Here is a 25,357-nt window from a genome sequence, read left to right as displayed (position 1 = left end):
AAAGAGCTAGCACATTACAGTACCATACATGCATAAATATATGTCGACATACAAAGGAAGAAGCTAGCAAGTATGTGTACGCTCATACATGGTATATGCCTCTCAAAGCCCAGAAGAGATCATGTACAGCAAAACAACTCGCTATTCTTCTCAAAGGGCCAAGGACATGGCTTACAGCCAGTTCAGCAACGTCGATGTGTACATGACAAAATCGAGAGAAAAGTCAAGCCTATAGGATACTTGAACCAGTCAGAGATAATGGAGAGCCAACGTACCTCCACCAGTTCCTCATAACAGTACATCCACACATCAGTTCTTCATGAAGAATAGGAGAGCCGACCACCGAACAGGAGAGTCGATCGTCCTATACCGGAACCTATAGCACCATAACTAAGGCAAAAAGTTGGTGCCACTGGCCATAGGCCCGCCTCGCTCGTCACGTTCGGCTTTGACGATGGCGCTTTCAATGATGTTTCCAACGAGGTGAAGATCTACCCTGCTGATAGCCTGATGAGGTCATCATGACGTCACGGCTATGTCATATCTCATCATCATCACCGCAGCCGAGAAGACGCATGAAAAGAAGCTCGGTAACGAGTTCGGTTGTATTACTACGGAGCAGTAGCGCTAATGGAGAAGAAGTAGCCAAGGTCGAGATCATGCAGTTGGAGCTCAGTCAGTTCGGCCTCATCATCTACAACACTAAGGCCATGTTTAGTTCCCACCAAATTCAAATTTTGGCACTATGCAAAAAGAAGATTCCCCGTCACATCAAACTTGCGGTACATGTATGGAGTACTAAATGTTGACGAAATCAAAAACTAATTACACAGTTTGGTTGTACTTTACGAGACGAACGTTTTGAGCCTAATTAGTCAACAATTGGACAATTATTACTAAATACAAACAAAACGCTACAGTGCGCTACAGGAACCCAAAAGTTTGGCGGCGCCGATTCTGCTCGTAACTAAACATGGCCTAACATAAAACCGTTGGAGAATATACCAGGACACGAGTGCTTCTCCCATCTGAATCAGAAAAGACGCAGCAGCAGATATACAGAAGTCGGTAGGAGTCAGCCTAGCTGCACATGATTGCTAGAGCATCTAGCCAAGGCTGATTGGTTCTATTTCTAACAATGAATCTGGCCCAGAGCCGATTATGTTTGCCAAGCTTGGCATGCATAAGTCTGTCACGACATTTGACTGGAAAGCTGTGCTTGTCATCTCGTGGAAAGCAATTAAAGGTTCTTCTGCGTGTACTTGCGTCTATGAAAGAATACAAACAATAAAAGGAGAAGGATAAAGTCATCACTGACATCAAGCTACGTCCAGTCAAAGCCTTGGCTTATAATGGACAATTCCAAAATAAAAGAGGAAGTCACAAGGTTACTCATCGGCTCATAATGGGAATGCCAGGACATTAAGCCAATGAGGCCCTTTATGTGGTGATCACGCATCAAGCCGATGTACTTATTGGAGTCAGATTAAGTTTTCCTCAATCAGCTATTGTGATCGGCTATTGCAAAACAGCAGCGCGTCTGAGTAAAATTACAGCTAGTCAAGACCCCAAGATGCTGCAAGTCGCTGCAGTTCTCTATATAGCGGCACTGAAGAAGCATACGAGGATTCCAGATGCAGCAGCCGATAAGCGCACTGGTGAAAGCATCATTATATTGAATCGGTCCCAAGCGGAGGAGCTTATCGGCTCGAGATGGAGGAGCTTGCCTGCAAATATGAGAGGTACCTGCTTTTTTATGGTTAGCTCGCATATTCTTTATTCCTTGTTTTTTCTACCACCTGTGAATAATTTATCATAGGGAAAGCATACTATCTAAGTAGTTGATGAATGAGATATGGTATGATGAAAGAAACCTTGCTTCTTTTGCAAATTACTTGGGAATTTTTCTTACAAAAATTCAAAATCAATAGCTTGTCTCCTCAATGATGTTGAATTTCCTATCAGAGCCATATATTAGTCTCATTAAAAACCTTCCACATAAGCTGCTTGCTCTGTGTTGAGTTTTGTCAAGTCTTGTTGACCCTTGTTGAGAGATTTATCATATTCTCAAGATCAAGATCACGTACACGCCACATATATGTGCTACTTCTATACTAGAAGTACGCAAAAACATGTTTTTCATCCACCTCAAAATGTTCTGCTCCTACACTGAGAGAAGACAAAAATATGTTTGATAGGTTTTATCAGAATAAATGCTCCAAGTTCTCGATAATATTTCTCTCAAAAGTTGTTATAAAAAGAGACATGGGTTATGCAAAATATAAAAGATGGACACAAAAGAGGTTCAAAATAAAAAAGGAGAAAAAGAAAAAGAAATGAGAATAGAGATAACCCATGTTCTCGTAAACAATATTCTACAAGATGAGAAATATATTTTAAAGAGCATAGTAGAATTAGGTTAGCCACCAAATATTCCACGCAATGCACATCTTGATCTAAGAGTATGCTATTTCTCTCCTTGGATCCAGGATTTGACCTTACAATATATACGAGGTAAGTACGCTACATGTTTTATCCCTACCTAAAACTCAACATAAGCTTTTTAGAAGTAGGATAAGAAGAGACAAAACAATGCTTTGACGAGGAACTATACACATTGAGCGATCTGAGAGAATCATTTGAGGGGCAAAGTTGTGTTTTAATTTGAAAATCTTTAAAAAAACCCAAGTTTTCTAAGCAGGGGAAACGAGGATGATTGGATTCTAATCCGTTCCATTCCTCAACCACCCAAGATGGTATGGTAGACACTTCAAAGTTCATATGTGTAAGTGAGGTTTGGAATAAGGTAATATCGCTGCTAGTAAATTCCTCTCGGCTCCTTGGAAGAAGACTATCAGCAAGAATACATGAACTTTTATGCAGTATATTTCAGTACTGTCGGTTAACTTGTATTGCTATGATCGAACTCGGGGGGCCAGCTCCTAATCGGCTAAAGCAGATGAATGGAGATGCAGAGAAAGATCAATTTTGAAGTCATCAAGATCAAAAAGAAAATGGAGCCAATGCAGCTTTCAGTGATTGCGATCAAATATCATCGGCTGGGGAAAAGAAGACCATCAGATTGAAATAGTTCAAAGCATGAAAATTCATACTTCGAACTAGGGGGCCTATGTTTACACCATAATTTAGTAAGCTTATCCTAAAAAGGAAGAGATCGACCGATGATGTCAAAAGCAAGAAAGTCTCCTAATTACAGGATATTTATGAGCCGGCCGTAAAATATTATTTAATATATTTTGGAGATGCATGGCGTCCAGGAACTCCATACGTGAAAAGCTAGAAGATTAAAGGAAAGAAAATATGCATGTTTAGATATTTGCACGTACGGCCAATTGACATATTTGGCCAAATTTAATCCTATTCGGTTGATACATGGCCATATGCTGCTAGGGCCAGGATCCGTATGAGAAGGAAAAGGTAGATTATTTTATTATTCATACACGGAGTAATCAGGACCAGCCAGACTCCACATATATCACGTTACCTGCCTTGGCTGCTTATGGTGTACATACAAGAAGCCAAGTCGATGGACAGGTTTGCTCCACACGTGAAAGTATTAGAGAGCAGTAACGTGCATGCACACAATATTAAAAAGGGCAAGTCTATGTGTTGGTTGATCGTGTACACGTGCACAAGAATAAAAGGGAAGGAGCAACAAAAGGAATTCTTCATGCACAAGATCGTGAAAGGCTACGACATTAACAGCATTGGCCCGGGGATAATGGAGATTAGCTCTATGCGAGTGGAAATCGTGGAGTCCTAATTATGTAAAATTAGATCATTTTCTTTTTGTCTAAGAATTGTCTAGTCGTGTATGGTTAGGACTTTGTGCCAGCCCAGGGTATAAATATAAACCCCCGGCCATTGTATCGAGAGATCTAATCAATCAAATACAAGTCAATTACTTTTTCGGCTCCGGCCACCCCTTAGGAGTAGGAGTAGAGTAGATCTTGGCGAGTTCTTCGGCAAGTACGGCTGCATCGATCCGGTCGACCTCCATTGCTTGTTGTAAGTACCGTCATGGTTTATACCTCTGTTCGTATGGCTGCATCGATCCGGTCGGCCCCCACTGCGGCTCTGGTATAAGCTAGTTATCGATTCTTGTCTAATTCAAATATGGCCTGTGTGATTCTGTCTCACACCCCACTGCTTGAATTGGATCAAGGTCAAGTTATCGGCTCTACCTTAGAATGACAGTCTTTGATATTAGTAATGAGTTAGGGTCGTCGAGTTTATTGTTATTTCTACGGCCTGCATGATTCTGCCTCATGCCCCACTGGTCATAGCGATAGATGAGATCTAACATGTTCATTAGACTTATTTTTATTAAACGGTTAAGTGATGTTGAATTGTTTCTTTATATAACAAGGGGTTCGGTTACTTATAATCATTGGCTTGACATGAACCAATCATCGTTGATATCTTATTGCCATTGATTCATATTTGCTCACACAATGATGTTTATCCTGAATGATAACTGATTCTTCTTACAAAACCCCATGAGCTCTAACTGATTTACTCTCATGAATATACTGGAATCGACTATTTAGTCGATCTCCTTTCATATCGGCTTTCATAGCCGCACATTCGGGAATGTCTGGTAACACCGGTAAGTTCCGCCCTTAATTACTGATGAACTTTCTCTTCTTGTCAATTACAGGGTCAAATTGACTGGCACGCCTCGGGAGGATTGCGCAGGATCGATCATCCCCGCGCTGAAGCTAGGCGGATCTGCTCCATCGAGCGGACCCTTCCGGCTTGCTGCGTGTGTCCTCAGCACGGGACGAAATTCCGTGTCGACAGTATCCAAGCTGCTGCAACCGCAACAAGCAAGCCACATCTTTGCTGTCAGAAAGCAGAGCAGCTATGCAGCGGCCATGGTAGAAGGTTGCATATAGTGTTGCAAGATGCAACTAGAGGGAGGATGAAGATATGAATAGGCTAGTTATGATGAAATCATGAGGGAAATGAAATGACCAAGCCTTGTTCTGGAACTGGAAGCGACGAATAAAACCTGCACACCGTGACTGGAAATGGGAGACTACTTCCTGGTTTTGGAACAGGTTGGAAGTGTTTCTCCAAACACTGCGATTTGGCATACTATGGTTTCTAAAACTGCAAAAAAAGGTTACCAGGTGCCTAATACAGCTATAAAACTGAACACGGTAAAACAGCAGTGTCAGAGAAATTTGCCTGTTTCAACTTTTAACAAAGAAGTGGAGAAATACTTACATTACACACAGTTTCCATTTGCTGTTGGTTGATTAATGGCGCAGGTGGCAGGGGCAGCCTGTTTGTCTGCAAGTGTCAAGGGGCAGGAGCCCGCATGGCAAAACCTCAGAGCAGCGCCGCCTGATCCCTCTGCAAGATCAACTCCGGCGTTTTCTATGCCAGTCACGTTCTTTTGACCCCTCTACAGGATGCCTGCGTGGGTGAGCAATGCCCATAGGTGTGTTATGAACTCTCCTCCATTTGCCAGGCATTCGATGTGCTCCTTCACATTATCCGATGGCGCCACATAGAGCATCATCTCTGCCCAGAAATCAGCGAGCACCTTCCAGCGGGCGCCCTCTTCCATCTCCTCCAGGTGCTTCCCCAGTCTCACTCCCTTCTGGAAGATTGATGTCTCTGATGATTCAGGCAAACTCCTCATGGCCTCGTACTTGTCTCCTGGCAGAAGTTGTGGTGCGGCTTCCACTGCAACTGCATCAAATACACGGCTCGTATCATAGTGGTGCCCAGGAAGCAACTATGGTGCTGAAACCACCAGGTGGACGCAGTACTTGGACAGTTTTGTGGCCACATCAATGTTGAACTTGAGTTCTCCCCCGGCTCTAGGGGAAAGGCATCTAAATGTTGCCATCTCGCTGTAACATGTTGCGATGTGCCAAGTCAAAATAACGTGTGTCTGATTCTCATTTTCTTGTGGCAACCATCTTCTGCCCAAGTCTGAGCGCATGTCATACCTGCAAGCCCATAAGAGGTGGTGAGCTCCATTGGACACTAGTGATGATTCTCCATTCGTCAGTTTGCCATCGGTACGCTCAAGGGACTGGACAAGTGCCCTTTTCACCTCTGTAGGCAACTCCACAGGTTTCCCATGTCGCTTGCGGATGCTCAATGCAAATTTGTGCATGTTATGACCAAAGGCTGACAAGTCTAGAAGATTGGTAAACCTGAGATATTTTCGTGAGACTGGGACATCAACAACTGCCATGGATGGACTCGGATCGTAGCTCACCGATTCAACTAATGAGTACTGCCCGATCTTGTGACGATAGTAGTAGTTGTATGACATAGACACACCAATCTTAGCAAATATCTCTCTAAATCTCATGCAGTAGCTTCCCCTTGCATTAACAGCTTGTTCTCGGACATACTGGCAAACAAAGGATACTCTGCCCCAAATGGTCGTCCAGTAAAGCAACAGTTGTACTAATTCAAGCAATAACAGCATCAGTTGTTGTGGTGTTCAGGACAGCAGAATCATCCATATTTGATGAGTTCGTCGTCATCACCATCTTGGCTACCCAAGGCGATATGAAAGTTGCTAAACTGGCTGAAGCTAAGGACCAAAATATCCAAGACTTGGATCCAAAATAAAGGACAGCATACTTGGTGAAGAAGAAATAATACATAAAAGCTAACTCAACCTCAATCACTTTAAAAGCCCTGTCGTAGTCAATTGGTATCAACCTCATTCTTTGCGAGGAGCCCCCTTGAAGACAAAATCACGTGTCTTCTGCTGGGAAGATTCATAGCATGCAAACCCAAAGAAGCGCCTTCTCAACAGATGAAAAAGGGAGAAGGAAAGACATGTGTCCTTAAGCTCTTGGCTTAGTGCCCTGTCTTTGCACAACCATATCTTCTCTATGTCGATGACTTGAACAGCATCTGCAGTTAACCATGTGTCATATGATGTTCAAGCATCCAAAGTCGATTTGTGGAGGGGCCAGTCAACTAGGTAATGGTAACCTTTCATGCTAGTTGGAACATAAGATGATCCACTCTTGGTGTGCTCCTGATACATGTAGTCGGCAACTGTTTTATTCAAGTTCCATGATATGCTTGCCAGTTTTGACGCTGACATTCTATGGACAGATTTCCAATAAGCTATCATATCAAGATAACTAACTGCGACGATATTAGAGTCTAACGGGACAGCAAAGAAAAGTAGCAATGCATATGCATAACAGAGAGAACTCTGAAACATCTGTGTCATGATTTGGTTGTTGTCATCAACACTATAAGCTGTGATCGAGTCAGCACAACCCAGCAAGATATAGAGGGATGCGGCCCAAACAGGGTATAAGTTGCTCTTCACCGCTGAAGATTGCATTGAACAAGTGTGTATGATAACAAGGAGTACGACAAGGTATACGCACCCCAGACTCCTTTTCTCCTATAACTAAAAAGAACAAAGTGTGGATATTTTTTGGTGCGACATTTGTTTTGGTTCGTCCGTCTGCCCACGCCTACGATCCCACGACATCTCCCGCATGCTATCCATATACACATTGCATGTTTGCATGCACCAGCATACATGGCAACGAGCAAAAGGAAAGATAATTAACACAGAAGAAAAAAGAATTAAGACAAAAGGAACATCTTTGCATTCACTACTGGATTCAGGCGCTTTGCCGAGTGCCTGCAGCACTCGGCAAAGACCCAAATACACTCGGTGCCGCACTCGGCAAAGGCCACTCGGGAAAAAAATGACAGGCAAAGCAGCCTTTGCCGAGAGCCATTTGTCGGGCACTCGGCAAAGCTTTTGCCGAGTGCCGAGCCAGCCCTCGGCAAAGAAAACGAGCGGTCACGGCCCAGAAAACGGTGACGACGGCTTTGCCGAGTGCCAACCCGGACGGCACTCGGCAAAGTTTTTCATTTTTTTTAATTCTTTGCCGAGCGTTGTCCGGGCTGGCACTCGGCAAAGTTTTTTGTTTTTATTTTTTTTTAAATTCTTTCTTTGCCGAGCGCCGCCCGGGATGGCACTCGGCAAAGTTTTTTTTTAAAATTTCTTTGCCAAGCGCCGCCCGGGATGGCACTCGGCAAAGTTTTTTCTTTTTTTTTGTTTAAAAATTTCTTTGCCGAGCGCTGGACGGGTGGCACTCGGTAAAGTTTTTAATTTTTTTTAAATCTTTGCCGAGTGCTATGGTCATGTCACTCGGCAAAGCTGGGAAACGGGTTGCTACTTTTTCCAGTTTTGCCGAGTGCAGTGACTATTGCACTCGGTAAACTGACCAAAAACAGTGTTTTTTTTCATTTTTTACATTCCATCACGACAAACACAAATTATCACATATATCTCACATCCATCCAAACATGCATCACATATTTATCACATCCATAGCATATATCACATTCATCACATATATCACATACATCAATCCAAACATCTATCGCATATATCACAGTTATCCAAATATACCACTAGTGCATGACAAGTATATCAGAAATCCATCACCAAGTGAACAACAAATGCAAATATAACTAATGCTACTCATCAGAAAGGTAGAAACTGAGTGCCTGGTGAAGGAAAAGCTGGATCAGTCGGAGGCGCATGAGCTGGATTATTTGAACCCTCCGACTGAGGCTGCACAAAGGAGAAGAGATTGCATGTTTTAGACAAGATTACTTGCATCGCTAATCTAGGTCATACAAGCAAAGCACAAGCGAAAACTCACAGGAGTAGCTGCAACTGCAGGAGTCGGAGGTGGAGCGAACAGCCCAGGTGGCACAGCTAGACCCGTATGTTGCCCAAGAGTCTGCATGAACTGCATCATTTCCGCCATCCTCTGCGCCTGGGCCTCTCGCGCGGCCCGCTCGGACTGCAGCTGGGCCGCCAGGTCCTGACGTTGCCTTGCTTCTTCTTCCAGCCGGGCCTGCAATATTTCACTCCAATGTTTCAGTAATGCAAAGCTAATTAAGGTGTGTAAAGATCAATGTACGACGAGTAAAACAGGAATAACCTTGAGTGCGTCGACCCGTTGCTGTGAAGCGCGTGGCCGTGGCCATATGGTCGGGCCTTCACTCGTGCTCCGTGCTCGGATCTGGGAGATAGAGGGAGTAGAGGTGGAGTCGATGACGCCGTCACCAAGCCAGTACCGCCCATGCTTCTTGCCTCCACACACCCTCATGACGATCTCTGCATCAAAGTCCTAGGTGCTCGAGTCGTACTGTGGCCCATGGACCGACCTTGCCGCTGACGTGTACTCACTGATGCGGGTGTGGACGCTCGGGTTGGTGTACGCCTCGGGCGGGTCCTCCAGGTTGTAGGAGACGGCGGACGTCGCCTTGCCCTTGTGGGACATACACCATGCCTGGAAGTTGGAGCATTGCTGACCACCATGTTCCTCCGACTACGAGAAAGACAACAAGATGATTAGAAATTAGGCATAATTGAGCGTCAGAATAGATAAATAAATTCGCGTACCCATAATTGTTTGTATCCGGCGAGGTTGCAGTTGCCTTGATGGTGTGCTGGACCTTGCATCTGCAAACGCCGCTCTCGGGCAGCTTTGTGCGTCTCGGCCCACGTGGGCGTGAACCACTTGTCCACGATCATCGCCCAGCACTCGGGATACGAGGAGCACCACCAGGGACACATCTACATATCATCAAGTATTTGACATATAAAAAGATCAAATTAAACCAACTTAATCTCAAAATGAATCAATATTAATGTTCTTTATCTACCTCAAGGTACTGGTCCCGGGTCAGCGTCATCTTTCTTGCTTCTTCTTTGCTGACCTTCTCTCCAAGTTTTGACCCGTAGTAGGTTATGATGGTCTGGATGCGCGTCTCGTGATGCATGTCGGTGACGAGTTTTTTACAGGCTTTGGTAGCCACCAAATCTGCCCTGGCCTCAGATCCCTCCTCGCATCTGAAATAAGTCTGCATACAGACGCAATGTATCCATTCATTATTTCAAGAAAAGTCCAATGAATGCGATGTATTGAGCTGTGTAGTGCGAGGGAGACTTACCCAAAACTCCACCTTCACCCGCTTCGCCTTGTTGGGGTAACCCACATCGGGGGCAGCGGCGTAGTGGTCAAACGTCCAGGCCGGCTCCCTCTTGCTGGCGTAGTCAACCAGGCCAGGGTAGTGTTGCCCGCACAGAAGACCCAGGACGTCATTGACCAGGCGTCTGTGACCACCACCCGACACAATCGTCTAGTTCTTGCACAAGTAATTAAGAAAAATTATTAGTTTCTCTATGGATTTTCAACATATCATATGAAGTGGTGGTGATTAAATCTAAAGTTACTTACTTTTGCCCTTCAGGGCGAATCATTGGGCGTTGGTGAGGAAGCGGAACCGGAGGGAGGCTCGCCGGACCTCGCAAGTAGACGTTGGACGAACCAGAGGAAGCGGAACCCGTACCATCCTCCTCGTGCGTCCCCTCCCCCTCGTGCACCCCCTCCTCCTCGTCCGTCTGCCGAACCAGCTCATCGTTGTCCCTGGGCCTCGCCTCCTCCTCGTCCACCTCACACTGTGTGGTAGGAGGCGGCGGTGGCTGCCTCCTGCGGCTGCTCCTCCTCCTCCTCCTCCTGTCCGACGGCCCCTCACCTGGAGCGGCATCTGCAGTGCGTCGTGTTTGGTAAAGTGAGGACACGTCCCTGTGATGGTCGCTTTGGCCCACCATCTTTGTTCAATCACCTGCAATTAAAAGGAATAAACAAGACGTAATTAGAAATAGAAATAGATGCAAAATAAACAAAACATAATTACAAAAACATAGTATTACATGTATTAGAAATAATCTTCATGATTGGGATTAGCTGGATCATAGGTCTCGTCATCACTATCAACATTGTCATTGCTCAAATAATCAACACTATCCGAATGAGGAATGTTGTCTTCATTGTCATTGCCTAAACGTAATCGCTCAAGCATTTCGAAGTCCTTCACATTTTGCACCTCATCTCCAGCGTCCTCGTCATCAACCCTTTCATTGTCTAGTTCCATTCCGATGGCTTCGGTTAAGTCTATCTCAAATCTCCCTTCTAGCCCCTCTTCTTGAAAGAACTCTCCATCATATGTGTGTGGGTTGAAGTTGTAATCTTCATCGTTTGGGACAGGTAGTTTACCGTGTGGCGAGACCTTGTGCACGATATCCCAACCCTTAAGATGCCCTTTGGTTTGGCACGCGTATGATGTATAATAAACCTGTGTGGCCTGTTGAGCCACAATATAGACATCGTCTCCTAGATAGACGGAATCCTATCGAATTTCGACTAGCCCAAGATTAGGGGTCCGTCTCGTTACTCGAGTATCAAACCAATGGCATTTGAATATGACAGGATTAAAAGGTTTGGCACCATAAAATGAAAGTTCATATATTTCTTCAATTTTTCCATAATAGTCGAGGCCATTAGTGCCGGGCATAAAAACTCCACTATTTGTGGTTTTTTTATTAGGCCGACTCTGCTCGTAGCTTGCTGTGTGAAAGCGATATCCATTCACGTCATAACTGGTAAATGACCTGACCCTTAAGGCACAGCCATTTGCAACCTGTCTCAACTCATCACTTATAGACGCATCGGTTTGGGCCTGCAAGCTCAAGCAGGATAGATCGTTATATTATTCGAACATACGAGCAACTTGGAATGTCGAACTAAGTACGAGCTAAATTGGACGGTACCATATTTTTGAACCAAGAAATGAAACCGAGCCTCCCTGGTCCCGCACCCTGTGAAAGAAGGGTATCATTTTCCGGTGGGGTAGGATCCCTTGATTGATGCCAGGATTCACGAAGAAATTCCTTGTACCAATGAGAAACAAGGGAGTTGGATGCAGAATAGTGACGGCATACTGAAACAAGTTTGTTGAGAACTTACCTCACATACGGTTGCACCTCGACAAGGTTGGTCAACACATATAGCATGATACTGCGCCACTCTTCAATACTCAAGTGCTTAGTGGTCGATGCACTTGCGCTTCCGAGTTGCCCTTGGAAAAGGCTGAGATTCGATTCATTTTCGCCAGCATTATAATGAGGGGGTAGATTATGCATGCTAGGAAGGTTCTCGGTGTAGTATTTTTCTGTGAAGTTTGACACCTCCTCCAGAATGTATGCCTCTGTAATGGAAGCCTCAATTTTGGCTTTATTTCTATATTTTTTTGCGAAGAGTCTTTAGACATCTCTCGATTGGATAGCACCAACAGGCCTACATGGGCCCCCCCATTCATGCCTCATACAGGAGGTGCACAATCAAATGCTGCATCGACAAGAAGAAGCCGGGTGGAAAGATCTTCTCCAACTTACAGAGCAACACAGGTGCCCCTTTTTCCATGTCATCAATGACGGTCCAAGATAGCTCCTTGGCACAAAGCTGGCGCAAGAAATAGCTCAACTCTGCCAGCACTAGCCAGACATGCTCAGGGACATAGCCTCGAACCATCACCGGAAGAAGCCGCTCAATCCATATGTGGTAGTCATGACTCTTCATCCCATTGACTCGCAGAGTAGATAAGTTCACTCCCCTCTTTAGATTCGCTGCATACCCATTAGGGAACATTAGTGTCTAGATCCATTCAAGTACTTCCCTCCTTTGTTTGCTGGTCAAGACAAAATCAGCTTGAGGCCTTCTCCAATTCTGAGGCTGCATCTCTTGATTTGGTCTATCGCATAACGTTGCCAGGTCCACTCTAGCCTTAGGGTTGTCCTTAGACTTTTCAGTGTCCATGAGTGTTGCCCAAAGTGCCTCGGCGACATTCTTTTCAGTGTGCATTACATCAATGTTATGTGGCAGAAGAAGGTCATCAAAATAGAGGAGCCTCATCAAGCCCGACTTATGAGTCCACATATGTTGCTCACCATATCCCACAAAACCACCTTCTTGATTGGCCACGAGAGCATCTATTTGAGCATGAACCTCGGCACCAGTCATTATCCGCGGTGCAGGGTCTAACACTACGACACCTTTCATAAAGTTCTTGATGTCTTGTCTGAATGGATGGTCAAGAGGTAGGAATTGACGATGTCTGTCGAATGACGAATACTTGCCACCCTTCTGCAACCAAATGAACCTAACACCTTCCTTGCATATTGGGCATGGGAACTTCCCGTGAACACACCAGGTGCAGAATATCCCATACGCCAGGAAGTCATGCAGGGAGTAGTGGTACCAAACGTGCATTTTTAAGGTTGTCTTTGTAGCTCGGTCGTATGTCCATACCCCTTCGTCCCAAGCACGGACCAATTCATCAAACACGGGCTCCATGAACACACCCATGGGTGTCCAGGAATTATCAACGATAAGAATACGTTATGTCGTTGAAAGAAGACACCGGGGGGGGGGAGATTAAGGGGGATAACGAAGATGGGCCAACATGTGTATGGGGCAACCATCATTCCATAAGGATTGAACCCATCTATTGCCAGCGCAACACGTACATTACGAGCCTCATCTGCTTTGTCACGATGTTTGTCATTAAAGCGGATCCAAGCTTCACCATCGGATGAATGTACCATCTTGTCAGGATTGTACTGTTTGCCATTTTTGTGCCATGTCATCTGTTTCGCGGATTCCTCGGTCATGTATAGCCGTTGGATCCTCGGTAGGAACGGAAGGTACCGTAAGATTTTCAAGGGGATCGTAAGTTGCCTATTCTGGCCATCATCAGAGTCTACCTCCAGGTACCTGGAGGATTTACACTTTGGATAGAACTTTGCATGCTCGTGTTCTTTCCTAAATAGGACACACCCCTTGGGACAAGCATGTATCTGCTCATACGGCATCTTAAGTGCACGAAGGAGTTTCTGTGACTCGTACATGCTCTTCGGCAGAATGTGGCCCTCCAGAAGCAGGGTGCCAATCATGGCCAACATCTTATCGAAGCCTTCTCGACTCAAGTTTAACTCGGACTTCAACCCCATTAAGCGTCCAATGGCATCCAGTTGAGACACCGTTGACCGATCATGAACGGGTTTCTGTGCTGAGTCCATCATGTCATAGAACGCCTGTGCGGCTACCTCCATCTCCTCCTTCTCACGTCCATCATCGAACTGGCCATGGTGAAAGTCATCTAACATGTCCGCTACCCCCGCATCAGCATCAAAAGCCTCCACCCGTGGTCTCACCACCTCCTCTCTCATACGATGGGCTTCACCATGGTGGACCCACCGGGTGTAGTCCGGCGTAAATCCATTCTTCACAAGATGTTTACCCATTTCCACCTTGTTTACCCTTCTCCTGTTTCCACATTTGCTACAGGGACACAAAACTAGGCAATATCCTTTAGCAGCCTTGCCAAATGCACTGTTCAAGAAAGCATCGGTCTTGTTCATCCATTCCGTGGTGTAATCACTCTGACTTCTCTAGCCTGTGTACATCAACTAACGGTCATCCATCCTCTAACATATGTATCAGCGAGTAATGTAACCATCAATTGCATCTACATGGTATTCCTACTGTCTAATAGGTGAGGATAGGTCCTAATCCCACCCGCGGATGCGTAGATGAGGTTAGTTTCCATGCTCTACTCCTATCCGAGATAGAATTTCGGCAACACCTCCCCGCTGTTCTCCAGATACACGTCCTACCAAACAAGAGTGCGTATCCGGAGAACAACAGGGAGGTGATGCCGAAACTCTGTCTCGGACCATAGCAGACCATGGAAACTAACCCATCTACGCATCCACGGGCTGTCCAAAAAACGTGGACAATCCAAAACAGATACGGTCATAGATATGCAAAGATTTGCATACCTCCAACCGTATCTCTTTCGAACGGGAGACGCCTAACTGGGTTACGCGATCTATGACCATGATACGGAAAGAGGGGTTATACCTAGGGTGGCGGCGGAGTCAGGCTAGCGGGGCCACAGCGGGTTGGTGCAGTGGCGAGGCGACGCGGTGCAGGCAGACCGGCACGGCGACGGGAATAGACACTCGGCTCCGACAGGCTTTTCTCTACAAAAATGGAACAAAATACTGTCATTTAAAAAATCGGCAGAACCTCCCCTGCACGGTGAGGTTTCCAAAACCTGCAAAAAACAATCCATGCAGAAGAATATATCCAAGTAGTACCACTACTTCTACTACTACTTCCACTATTGCTACTACTACTACCACTAGTTCTACTACTACTACTACAACTATTGCTACTTCTACTACCACTAGTTCTACTACTACTACTACCACTACTTCTACTACTACTACCACTAGTTCTACTACTAATACCACTACTTCTAATACTACTACTACCACTAGCACTACTACTACAACTAATACTACTACAACTATCACTACCACGACAACAACAAGAGAGGCGGCATACCCGACGGGCGCCGGGGGTAGGGGTGGGTAGCGTCGGGGTCGCGGTTGGGTTCGTCGGAGTCGGGAACATGGTCGGGCACGGGGGCGTCGGGGCGCGCGGTCCACGGGGCATGGCCGGGGGCAGGGCCGGCGTTGGCGCGGCCGTGGGTAGGGCGCGGCGGCAGGGCCGGCGTGGCCGCGAACAGGGCACGGCCGGGGCCGGGGGCAGGCACGGGGAGGGGCTGCCGGGGGCAGGGGCGGCGTAGGGAGGGGTGGCCGGGGTTTATCCTGGTTTGTAAGCATCGTACATGATAACTTGCACCAAACCTTCTCAAATTTTTATCACATCCTCCACATACGATATCATGACATCTCGACAAGTTTCATGATTTTCGGGCTTCGTTTGCATTTTATAGAATTTAAAAACAATTCGTCCGCAAGTTCGTGGTCATGTTTCGTGAACAAGATGTTCGAAATTTCGGGTCCGTTCTTGGATACGGCCTCACACTACACTCAATACCATGAATATCATTTTATGAATCATTAAATTCCATTATTTGATGCACGTGCAGTTCAAATTTGTATTTTTTGAAAAACTTCAATTAAATGAAATAAATTAAATAAATATAGTAAACAGTTCGGGAAATGTACCAAATTTCGACATGGAGTACCAAGTACTATAAGAGGACTACAGAAAAAGTTTGGAGGTCAAAATACAAAAAACAATTGGTTTGCCGAGTGTCATCTTTTGACACTCGGCAAACATGCTCTTTGCCGAGTGCCAGATGGTAGGCACTCGGCAAAGTGTTCCCTTTGCCGAGTGTTCGTGGGGACACTCGGCAAAGAGCGTGCCAATTTTTTTTAAAATGTTTGCCGAGTGCCTCTCCGCCCGACACTCGGCAAAGTGGTAATTTTGTTTTCTTAAAAATACGATGGAGTGCGGTTTAGGGTTTAGATTTAAAAAAAAAGAAAAAATCTTTGCCGAGTGCCCTGATCTGGCACTCGGCAAACCGGAAGCCCTAGTCCTTTGACGAGTGTCAGGGTCTGGCACTCGGCAAAGAAGTGGTTTGCCGAGTGCCTACCCGTTGGCACTCGGCAAACCTGGACTGCAGGCGGCGGCCGTTACTTGACGCCGTTTTTTGCCGAGCGCCAAAGTTTGCCGAGTGCCTGACACTCGGCAAAAAGGGCCTTTGCCGAGTGTCTGGTTTTGCCGAGTGCCTGACACTCGGCAAAGCCTTCTTTGCCGAGTGTATATCTTTGCCGAGTGCGGCACTCGGCAAAATAGCTCTTTGCCGAGTGCCCGATTTTTAGCCCTCGGCAAAGAAAGTTGCACTCGATAAAGAACCTGTTTCCCGTAGTGATTTCTGAGAATCTTGTCAAATCTGCCTACATTTAATTACTTCCCTTCTTTGCATTTGCAAAAGGAACAGCTTTTTCCTCCTTTCATTTGGTTTCACGCTCACGTGTTCCATCGCACTCGCTTGTTGTTTCTCCTACAACTAAAAAGAACAAAAGTAAGACAATTTTTTGGTGCAACTTTTTTTTTGGGTCGCTCCTCCCTTCCGGCCATGCGATACCCCGCGCGATAGAAAAAGAAGCTGCCATCCCTGCGATCCCCGCCTGCTTTGAAGGAAACAAATCGTTCACCTGAGGCCACATGCATGGAAGGAAACAATAATCATGCATGGAAGGAAACAATCATGCGGTGCTCCTCTCTCGCTCGGTCAGATATCTTTCATCTCCACGTAAACCGGATCGTATGGTATTGTTCATAATTTGGAGGGTATTAAATTTAGGCTGGGTGCATAGTAGGCCACCTAGCTTTATTCTTGCAACTTCTACCTCTTTATGTGTTAGTCTTTACCAATGGTATAATTTGTTCGCAAAGCTCAAGCAAGACAATTGGCAAAGATCAAGCAAGACGACTCAATGAGGTTGGCCCTTAATTTTAGTGTTTCCAGCATGCAGACCTGAAATTAAAAAAGTGGCTGCTCCTTGAGAACATCAGTGGTGCCAAATAAAAGATGTGCAGGTTATACATGGGGAGACTGGTGAACCTTCTGTAATTTTCTAAACGAATATTCCCACCATTAGTATATAGGTCCATTCCCCTGCGTTTCTTCGTGCTCCCATTAGCATATAATATGAAAGTATTGTTGTGTTCATCACGACTTCCAGTTGACTACTCCCATTAGCATATACTTCCTCTGCTCTAAAATATAAGTCGTTATGGGATGCGTGCAGGTCAAACTTTCTCAACTTTGACTAGGTTTGTAAAAAATACGTGCAATATGACTTCTCGGGAAGCGAGAATGAATTCTATTTTGGGACAGAGGGAGTATATGAAAGCAGTGTTGAAAATATTTTAACAATCAAGTTCGTCTCTGTCTGATTGGTAAGCTTAGACATCATAATGGCATAAAAATTTCAACTCTCATGGATTAGTGCAAAGCATCCCAATCCTACAACATACACAAATGGCAACCTTAAAGTTATGATATTTTCAAAGGGTGGACAATAAAGACCATCTTAGATGTTCTGACATTAGAGTATATACGTACAGTCACATAGGCATGGTGGTGCAAGTGAGCAGCCAGCAGGAGTCGAGAGTTAGGGGGTGTTTGGATCCCAAGACTAAACTTTAGTCCCTGTCACATTGAATTTTTAGATATAAATTAGGAGGACTAAACATGAGCTAATTATAAAACTAATTACATAAGTTGTGGCTAATTCGCTTGCCAGCGCCGTGTACAGGATGGTATGGATATGTGGTGGAACTTATTCGTGGATTTGTTGGCGCACGAAAAAAATCGATATTGGAAATCTCTTCCTGTCGGTATAAAAATGATCTTAGCCGCATCACGGAAAGATCTACATAGTAGAGTTTGTGAGCCTGCGACGCCACGCTCTCTGTGACTGTGTAAATTTCACGAACTTAGCTTTTTGGATTAAATATCATTTTAACGTCGGTCATATACTTTTATAGCATTGTTATCTTATCGTGCGATCCGTGTGTTTTTAGTATAAAAGTTTAGCTGTCCCGTAGCAACGCACGGGCAAAACCTATTTATATATATACTCGAACCTGTGTGTACATGATTATATGTAGATGCAGCAGAACTTATTCATGGATTTATTGGCGAATGAAAGAAATGGATATAGTAGAATTCTTTCTGCCGATATAAAATATTATCTTAGCCGTATCACGAAAAAGTCTATACAGTAGAGTTTGTGAGCCTACGACGTCGCGCTCTCCGTGACTGTGTTAATTTCACGAACTTTGCTTTTTGAATTAAATATCACTTTGACGTCGGTATTTAATTAAACAGTATTGTTATCTTATCGTGCGATCCATGTATTTTTAGTACAAAAGATTTAGTTGTCCCGTAGCAACGCACGGACACTCTACCTAGTTGGATGAAGAAGTTTCTATTTTGGCGTCGCCAGTACCCAAAGGTAGCCATGAATAACAGGATGATAGAAGCCCCCACTACGAGCACCTCAATGTGGATCACTGTCCCCTTAGGGCTCCATGTTCCAATCTTGTTCCCAAGGTTATCATGGTTCTGTGGATTCAACTTGAAACAGTGATCAGCAAGCGAAGATCAACTCATGTGTTGTAAAGTGCAATAGAATATTGGAAAACATCAGAGCAAACTGATCAATAAGTATCAACAGCTGTGTGTAAATATACACAAAATCCCTTGTACAGAGGGAAAATACAAGAAACAATGGTATATAACTATATATACTACAAAAAATAAAGTAGAGTTTCTCTGAACATGATTGCAAGAGGTGTAAGTTTATTTGGACACAGTTGCATTTGCATACCAGATGGTTACTCATCTTCTCCTCGACGGTCCACCAGATAAACTCAAAAGAGAGAGAATTCTCGCTAATCTCTTCCCGAAGTAATGAGCTTCCCTGCTCTGTGAGAGTGCTAGCTGATGCCCAATGACAGTGGCCACCTCTAGATGTTGCAGATGGTGCAGGGTGTGCACTCTGGCTGTGTACAAGAAGCAATTAAGACAAGCTCCGACTGCAAGGACAAATTGAGTCGAAGTGAAGAAACAGGTTTATTAGGTGAAAGTAGACATCAAGACTCAGGAGCCTAAGTCTAAGAGTTTTCCAATCAATTGCTTACTTGACAACGTTGTTCCCAGCTGCCTGGAACACGGAATCTGAATCCGTCGACATCAGTAGATCTGAGTTGTCGTCGGTTGGCGGATCCGTCGGGGAGACGGGGACAAGCTGCAGGACCTGCGCTGCTCAGCTCCACCCGCACGGCCAAAGAGATAAGACCCCGACGGAGACAGCATGCAGGACCTGGGCTGCTTAGCTCCACCCGCATGGCCAAAGAGATAAGAAAAGAACTGACCAAGACCGATGCAAATCCAACTAACGACACGTCTGGCGAGGAAGGCTGCGATTTCTTCCGCCATGGAACGGAAGCAGCCAAAGAAGCAGCATTCCGAAGTCCAAACACAAACAGGACAGACAGCGATCGAGGGGTGAGTTGGGTGCTCGCTCGGGAGGAGTAAGGGCTCTGGAGTCTGGACCAGCAGCGGGAGGGCATGGCGGCGTTGTGCTTGGACAATGAGGAGGGCGGTGGCGGCGGCGGGAAGGAGCGACCGGCGGCGCCCCTCCGGCGCTGAGGCTTTGCCGGGGCTAAGGCGCTAAGCAGTCCGGGCTAGTGGGCCGAGTCGTCCAAAAGGCCGATCGAAATTTCATACCCAACGGCCTGGTCCAGCCCAATGAAGACGCGCTGACACACATTTTTGTTCAATTCTGACATTCTGACCTATATAGTACTAGAATTATGTTTGCTAAAAAAATAGAATTATATGATAAAAAAACTAGAATTATGTTTGCTAAAAAACTAGAATTATATGATAAAAAAACTAGAATTATGTGCCCATCGGATCTCTATATATGATTCATGCATCAAAAACGGGCTAACGGATAGGACTACGTCACCTACAAACCCACTGGCCGTCAAATCCCCGCAACATGCATTATCGGCCGTTGGATCAGACCTCTCACCTGTTAAGCCAGACCCGAGCAATGGATCGGGCCTCCCGCCCATTAAAACATACCAGGACAGTGGATCGGGCCTTTAGGCTCCCCACTCATTGCCTCCGTTCGTTTGGAGGAATCTGAATGAATTTGTGAGAGAAAAACACTGTTCCAGATAAAAAAAACGAATCAAGTCGGGTTTAAGAGCACACGAACAGGTGCAAGCATAGTAGCGGATCGGACCTCTGCCCGTGCCCGTTACACATAGATCAGGATGTACTGGAACCATCGAGAAGTCGAGGTCATCCCCTCGGCTTCGCCGGGCCCTCCGCTGGTCGTACCTCGTCGAAGTTGGAGAAGCAATGGCCCAACCCGCATACACCTCACAGCGGCCGCTGGACGGAGCTCGCCGGTGGATGAGGAAGTCGGCGCCTCTTCCGCCACAGCACGACCTCCGCCTCCCCTTGTTCGAGCCCAAGCCCAGGCACGGTCGTGGCCCCCACCACCAGCCGAGGCTGCAATTCGTCAGCGACGAGCACGCGTCGAGGCCGCGGCGCCGTGGCTGGAGTTCGACCATGGGGAGCACGCACCTCAGGGGCTGGAGCTCTCGTTCGACTGCGACGACCATAGGCCGGGATCAGGCTGCAGAGGCTGGAACTCGCTCCAGTGGATGGGCTACGACCGCCGCCACACACACCATACCTGCGCGCCGGCCTCACTTCAGCTTGACCAAAGGCCTCGCCCACAGAGCTGGGCAGGTGAAGGGGATGAAGAACTGCTGCTTTGTTGATTTTGGGGAAGAGAGAGCCAGAGAGAGAGAGACAAAAAGAGAGAGCTGCTACTTTGGTCCTCCCTGTGAATCTGATCTTGAACTCAAGAGCATCGTTGTGCGCAGTGCTAGCAAGAAAAGATGGACTATGGAGGAATGGATGATAATGACAAGCAGCCTGTTCGGGAGGTCGTATCGTATCGTGGATTATTTACTGCTGACTGGTTTGGTGTGAGAGAAAAATACTATTCCTGACTGGAAATTTATGATCGTTTACGAGCAAGCGACTAAGCTGAAGGGTAGTGTGGTCAGTTGTGTGCAGCAGTGCAGTGGATCGATAAAGCAAGGAGTTTGGAGCAGTGCAGTGGATCGATAAAGCAAGGAGTTTGGCTCAGCCTTTCTCGTGCTGCTGTGATGACCTGATGGAACATGGGCCCCACACACCGAGCCTTTCACTCGTTTGCCTCGCAAGGAGCAAGGCCAACAGCGGCACGAGCAGGGCGGCCTGCGAGCAGCACGTAGCAACAGAGAGCGTGTGTATCTTTATTCATCTCCTCTAAAAACAATAAAGTATGGATATTTTTTATGCGATATTTGTTTTGGTTCGTCCGTCTGTCCACGTCTGTGATCCCACGACATCTTAATTACTGATTGATCGTGTCATTCTCCTTGATTGAATATTGCCTGTCATATGATAGAGGAATTACGACAAAATAGAAAGTAGAAAATTATTGTGCTATCCATATACACATTGTATGTTTGCATGCACCAGCATACATGGCAACGAGCAAAAGAAAAGAGAATTAACACAGAAGGAAAGAGAATTAAGATAAAAGGAATCTCTTTGCATTTCTGAGAACCTTGCCAAATCTGCCTATATTTAATTATTTTCCATCTTTGCATTTGCAAAAGGGACAGTTTTTTCCTCCTTTCATTTAGTTTCACGCTCACGTGTTCTATCGCCCTCGCTTGTTATTTCTTGCATGAACTATAGTTGATGTCATCTTTCTTCTATGGCTCAGCCTTCCAATCCCAAGAGAAGGTCCCTACCTCTCCCTGACTGGAGATCCGGCCTGCCAGAGGATCTCCTCGAGTCCATCGGGCAACGTCTCGCGTCAGGCCACGACGCGGCGTCCTTCCGATCCGCTTGCTCCCCATGACGCACCGCCGTCCCGTTCGCGACCTTCGGGTCGCTCCTGCTGCTCCCGTTCGACCTCGACTCGGACCACGTCGGCTTCTACTGCGTCCCGGAAAAGAAGGTCTTGTCCAAGACGCTGCCCGACGTGCGCGGCAAGGTGTCGTGCGGCTCCTCTTGTGGGTGGCTGGTGCTCATGGACGAGGCGGCGTCCGTGACGCTGCTGAATCCATTCGTCGGTGCCCGTGCCCCCCGCGTTGAGCTCCCGCCAGCAGGCGAACACGTCGCGGCAGCGTCCTCATCGGAACGCGTGTCTAGGGTCCACGGCCGGTGGGTCCTCCATCCCACCAACGGCTACGGGAACACGAATGTCGCAGGCAGAGCCAAAAAGCTAGAAGACATGAGGGACGTGTTCTTCCGTGAGATCGTGCTCTCGGCGCCGCCGACCGCGAGTGCGTGGCCATGGCCATGCTTGGGTACTCCACGGAGGTCGCGTTCTGCCGGGTTGGAGTCGACAGCGCATGGACGCTGCTCGACACCAAGCTGGAGTTCTCCGTGGGGTCCATCGTCCACTGCCAAGACAAGTTCTTGGCGATCGACTGCACTAGAGAAATCTCCGTCTGCAGCAGCAACGCCGCCGGCGCTACTCCAACCGCAACGCTGCTGCCATCGCTGTCGCCACCTGCGGGGCTCTGCCACCGTAGCTACCTGGAATCAAACGGTGAGCTACACATTGTGGGTGCCATGGTGAGCATGTTCCACGGGACACAGAGCTTCACCTACAGCAGCGCGATCTACAAGTGCAACCTCCACGACCATACGCCGGAGTGGTCCAGGGTGAGAGACATCGGTGATCAGACACTGTTCGTGTCTAAACATTTCAATGAAAGCTTCAGTGGAACAATTGTATCCAAGTACAAGGAGAACAAAACCTACATGTCTGAGCCATTGTATGGGGATCCATACGACTTGGTCCATCGACTGGAGATCATTGATATTGGTACCGGCGCATCTAAAGTGAAGCCCGTCTAGGAAAAGATGCAGGGTTCTGAGGCTCTAGGTTGGATTCGACCCAATCTCTGGAAGCTCTAGAGTTTGTGAGCCTGCGACGTCGCGCACTCCGTGACTGTGTTAAATTCATAAACTTTGCCTTTTGGATTAAATATCACTTTAACATTGGTATTTAATTTAACAGTATTATTATCTTATCGTGCGATCCGTATGTTTTTAGTATAAATTATTAATTATCCCGTAGCAACGCACGGGCACGCTACCTAGTTATGTTAAAAGAGTTAACATTCAGTAAAAGTTGGACGAGCTAACATGCACGGCCTAAAAAACTCAACACAGCTCGAGTTATTTTATTCTGAGGTAGGACACAAGACTAATTTGAACGAGGTCTCCGTGAAAAAAATCTAATTGTTCAAAGTTCATAAGCTTTTAGCTAATTTAGGCATCAAATTTAAATTAGTAAATGCCAACCAAAATAATTTGGAAATAATTTGGGGAAGATATTGGTGTTCTATTTTACTAACATGCACAATTAAAACAGTTTCAAAATTGAATTTATTTCGCTGTAAACTAGGTCAATCAGTGATCGAGCCAAAGTGGCTGAAGTTTTTTTTACCAAGCATCAGATATTTCAAAAGTTTTAGCCACGTTTAAATGGCCCAGCCGGAAGTGACAAAAAATAATGAAGGGGGGAGACTGGAAGAGAAAAACTTAAATAAGCATGTAGCACAATTTGAAGGTAAATCATGACTTATACTCCTCAATTGGGTTCTAAAGTATAGCTTCGTCACATCTAAATTTAGTATGCAATAAATATATCCGCCAAATGTAATTTTCAAAATTCATATAATTGCGAAGAGTTAAATGTACTCGTTGTATTGATATGCCAATAAAACTTTATCTGGTTTGGTCAGCCATGGACAGAGGACCAGACCAATAAAACTGTTGTTCCACTCTGCCTAAGTCCATTTATGCCCAAAAAAAAAATCATACCCTAAGATGGCAGTACAAAAACACCCTATTCCACCTCCCTTTACTTAATTAATATGGAAAGCTTTATCATGCCCCTGCAAAGCCCAGAGTATATGATAGTCCCATATTTATATTAGATCATTGATCAAGTAAGAAAATTGATGTTTTCACATGATTTTATTTGTACACAACACAAGGACCATCTATAATACAACGGGCACGTCCACTGGCCATACGCGGCAACGCCGCGATCTTTTCTAGTGGTTACTAATAAAGAGACAATTTCGAGAAAAGAAAGGACATAATCTGTTCTGAAGAGGACATGTATGAGCGCTCTAGTATGTGTCAAATCATCAATTTGTCATGATACAAAGTGTGGCAACACGCACACCGAAAGAATATGAAAATAAACACCACTGGTATAGCGGCAAGCACAAACGTATCTTCTCTACTACAAAAATATATTTCATAATTAATTTTATATTATTTATTTGTATCATAAATGTTAGTATTTTTATACATAATTTTGGTCAAACCTGAAATGGATTAACTCCTCGAAAAATGAGAACTGCATCTTTTTTTTGTGGATAGATGGAGTAATAAATACTATCTCCTAGCATAAAAGCATATCGTGTCACACAAGATTTATGTTTATCGAAAGAGAGATGCACTATGCGTCGTCACATTAAAAAAGAGGAGTCTAAGAAGACTCATACAAGCACATTAGGGCACAAAAGCATATCGTTTGATACAAGATCTTATCGGAACTAAAGAAACAAGGAATACCACTAACTTTTGAGTTATTTAGTTTGAAAACATAAAAGTTACTCCTTCCATCCCAAAATAGATGGTCTTATGGTCTCAACACGGGATTTAAGGAAGAGTGAAAATGTGTTGTGCACAAAAAACAAGAAGAAAAGATATAGAGAGGGAGATAGAGATGGAGATGTATTAGGAAAAGAGAAAGGTGTATCGGAAAAAGAGAAATGCATATTGAAAAGTGTGAAGGTCAAGTATTTTGGGATAAAATTTAAATCCAATAAATCATCTATTTTAGGACGAAAGGGAGGATTTGTCTATTTATTATATTGAGAACTAACACTTACAAAATATCATAAGTCTAAAAAGTTTTAGGAAAATATTCTAGAAATTTATGGTTAAATATATGCAT

General features: G+C 45.4%; 1 long non-coding RNA gene and 1 pseudogene across 2 annotated transcripts; one reads left to right on the top strand and one right to left on the bottom strand.

The window, feature by feature from the left end:
* Positions 1-18,712: 18,712 nt before the first annotated feature.
* Positions 18,713-21,563, bottom strand: LOC136544880 (uncharacterized). Of its 2 annotated transcripts, none has more exons than XR_010780862.1 (3): positions 19,428-21,563; positions 19,115-19,322; positions 18,713-18,849 (listed from the first exon to the last, which is right to left on the bottom strand). It is a non-coding gene; the product is annotated as an uncharacterized lncRNA (long non-coding RNA). The 2 variants fall into 2 exon arrangements; XR_010780863.1 differs by lacking the exon at positions 18,713-18,849 and having other exon boundaries at positions 18,868-19,322; positions 19,428-20,465; positions 20,543-21,560.
* A 518-nt stretch (positions 21,564-22,081) lies between these two features.
* Positions 22,082-23,295, top strand: LOC136543078 (uncharacterized; annotated as a pseudogene).
* The last annotated feature ends 2,062 nt before the right edge of the window (positions 23,296-25,357 follow it).

Source organism: Miscanthus floridulus, chromosome 3 (genome assembly GCF_019320115.1).
Source record: "Miscanthus floridulus cultivar M001 chromosome 3, ASM1932011v1, whole genome shotgun sequence".
NCBI classification, from domain to species: Eukaryota; Viridiplantae; Streptophyta; class Magnoliopsida; order Poales; family Poaceae; genus Miscanthus; species Miscanthus floridulus.
This window is presented reverse-complemented; position numbering and strand designations above follow the sequence as displayed.